The sequence below is a fragment of the Mytilus galloprovincialis genome, chromosome 2, assembly GCF_965363235.1.
Source record: "Mytilus galloprovincialis chromosome 2, xbMytGall1.hap1.1, whole genome shotgun sequence".
Lineage (NCBI taxonomy): Eukaryota > Metazoa > Mollusca > Bivalvia > Mytilida > Mytilidae > Mytilus > Mytilus galloprovincialis.
In genome coordinates this window covers 95447195-95450128 of record NC_134839.1, presented here as the reverse complement: position 1 = coordinate 95450128, position 2934 = coordinate 95447195, and the positions used below count along the sequence as shown (strand labels likewise).

The following is a 2934-nucleotide window of genomic DNA, read 5'->3' as shown; positions in this document are numbered from 1 at the left end:
TTATTAATTATACTAAAAATACACTGCTATAAAATGTAGTAAATGATACTTAATAGAGAATGCATGTTATCTTTAAACGATGATGTTAAATAATTCCAATTTGGTGTCGATATGATCATTAATTTTTTCACTATACCGCTTGAAAAAGTATGTTGATTTCTTAAAATGTAGTGTTAACGTATGCGTTGAAACGAAATACTACCTGCCGTTAACGATACATAAACATACACCTATTTTTGTGAAATTGTAAAATGGTCATGATCAGAAAACAGAAATTGCTAATAAGATATCTACTTCCTTTCCTTATATCGTAAGTTCATCAAACGAATGTTTTATGACAATTTTATGATTACTTGCTGATCTTTTATGATTGATATACGCAATAATCACAGTTCAGCAGGTTCTATATTAATAAATGAAGCTATGATTATAGTGTGAACCATGACCCTTTGTTGTCATCGTATATGCAAATGAGTAAATATTTTCTTCGCCTGTCCATATAAAAAGCAAAGCAAAGCACAGAAAAACAATTTGCGTCTTAATTTGTCAAGGTTTTAGAATCTTTATTCAGGTAGGATATCGTATATTAGGATACAATGTAATTCACATTTTGCAAAAAGGTTTTTCTCTAAACCTTTTTTGGTTACTTATATTTATGTAGTTATTTTAGTGAAAAATGTATTCAATAGTGATATTGTTTAATTAATGAAATATAAAAATAAATATTAATGCAACTATTTCATTTTTTTTTAAAGTAATTTTCATTTATACATATTAATTCGCGTAGTTTATTTATTTCAGCTAAAATTATCTAAATGCAAAGAGCTGTTTACTTCATACTTTAATTCACTTAAATCTGTATAAAGCAATAATTTCACTTTTCATTTCAGATAACCACGAATTTACAATGAAGAATTTTCTTCTTGTTCTGATTTTATGTGCACTACTTCTGGCAATCTGTGAGGCACAAAATATGGGTAAGTGCTTTACAATTATTAGGATTTATCTTAATTTATATATAATGTTGATCAAAGGAAATCTTTGGATTATCTATCAAAAAATGAAAGTACGACTTATATACATTGTATACGATTCATTTGACCTTTAACACGTATGGGAATACACATAGCAAATAAAGAATTAGGTATTTTGTTTCAAAGTCAGTTAGCTTTTCATGCTTTGGTTTTCCATGATGTAAGCGTTGATGTGCCATTAAGTTTAGACACATGAAAAAAAATAATAACGCTAATCTCACTTTCTTATTAATGGAACATAATCAATTTAAGCAGACTATCGCTTTACAATTTCCATGTACAGCTTAACCTACATTTTTTTGTATTATAACTCTGAAATCTGCGCTACATTTTCATCAAGTTTTGGTTTAATTTAAGGTTTAACTTTTCCCCTTTACATAATGTTTATCCTGTTTGCTTTGAAAAAAAAATGAAAACAGCACTTTATTTTATTAATATAATGCTTCCGAAACTTCCCGGATTTACCTTCCTCAAAAACATTTCATTTTGAACGATACTATTATTTTGATAATAGCCGTGGTGTCGTTAGATTATCTATCATCACTAAATACAGAAACAAAAGTCGTGTTTAAATTGCGGAATGTATTTCAGCGTTCATGCAATTATCCTATATATTTACCTAGTGTTAAAAATTGCTTGAATACAACCTTATTTACGATTGTATAATATTTCATATATTGTTAATATAAATGACATGATAATGTAGAATTCATGTAAAACATGGCAATTGGCCTTGAATTAGCGGTCAATTAATTATTACTAAAGGTATGTCAGTACATTATGTAAATATTGCGTTAACATTGAATCATATTCTGCAAAACTGAAATTTTTAAAACATTATAAAAGAAATCAAAGTATCTAAATTATTGCATATAATTTAACGAAATTAACAAAAACTTGTACGTCTATGTTCAAATTTAATTGCTACACCATTGTAATATCTCTTTTCAGTCTCAAATCACTGCAAGCCGAAAGTCTTTATGACCATACTAGTTTATCAAATTTGCAATAAAACATATACTCTAAGTTCTACTTTTATAACTATTCTCAAATCGCTATTCTGTTTACTTTTGAAACTTATAACTCGGAAGAATTTTGCATTCTGGATTTTGGAAGTATTAGCTTCATAAAACTTGAACTCTGCCTACAAGGTTTGTTTTTCTGGATTCATATAAACTGTTAGCAAAACATTGTCCATACCTATGATATATGCTCTCGCGAATGTCATTTAAAAAATAGACTATGCTGGTCTGTATACAATACGGTGCGTCTATTTCTCTAATTCTATATTTTATATTTAACAGGAGCCATATGGTTTTTGAGTAGAATGATGAACAGACAAAATCGACCGATGAGCTTCATGGATATGATGTTAATGAACCAGTATGACATCATTTAAACTCAGAAAATAAACACCACACAAACGATACTCGACGACGCAAATGACCGTGACAAGAATGCCCACTTGTTGTTATATTGTTGGAATCCATTCACAATCAACCAGACTTTTTCATTTTATTTATATAACATTGTAATTATCATCTAACTTTGTATTTTAATTTTATAACAAATTCGATAAAAAGTGTTTCTGTTTGTATATCGTTATTCTTCAAAAGATAAAAAACTATAGAATGTGTAAATTTACCTCCATTTAAATAGTGACCAGACTAGCTACCTACAACATTTTGAGAAAAACAGTTGCGAAAGATACCAGAGGGACATTCAAACTCATATGTCGAAAATAAACAAAGTTAAAAAAAAAGAGGAAAAAATACAAATAGACAAACATAGGTATATAAAACACAACAAAGAAAACGAAAGACCGAGCAACACAAATCCAATCAAAAACTGGGGGTGATCTCGGTGAGAAATACATATTTATTTCATGCCACAATATACC

At 28.5% G+C, this 2934-nt stretch overlaps 1 long non-coding RNA gene across 1 annotated transcript; it reads left to right on the top strand.

Annotated features, from left to right (window-relative positions):
- The first annotated feature begins 463 nt into the window (after nucleotides 1-463).
- Nucleotides 464-2627, top strand: LOC143062464 (uncharacterized). Its single transcript, XR_012974763.1, has 3 exons — nucleotides 464-571; nucleotides 891-977; nucleotides 2339-2627. It is a non-coding gene; the product is annotated as an uncharacterized LOC143062464 (long non-coding RNA).
- Nucleotides 2628-2934: the final 307 nt, after the last annotated feature.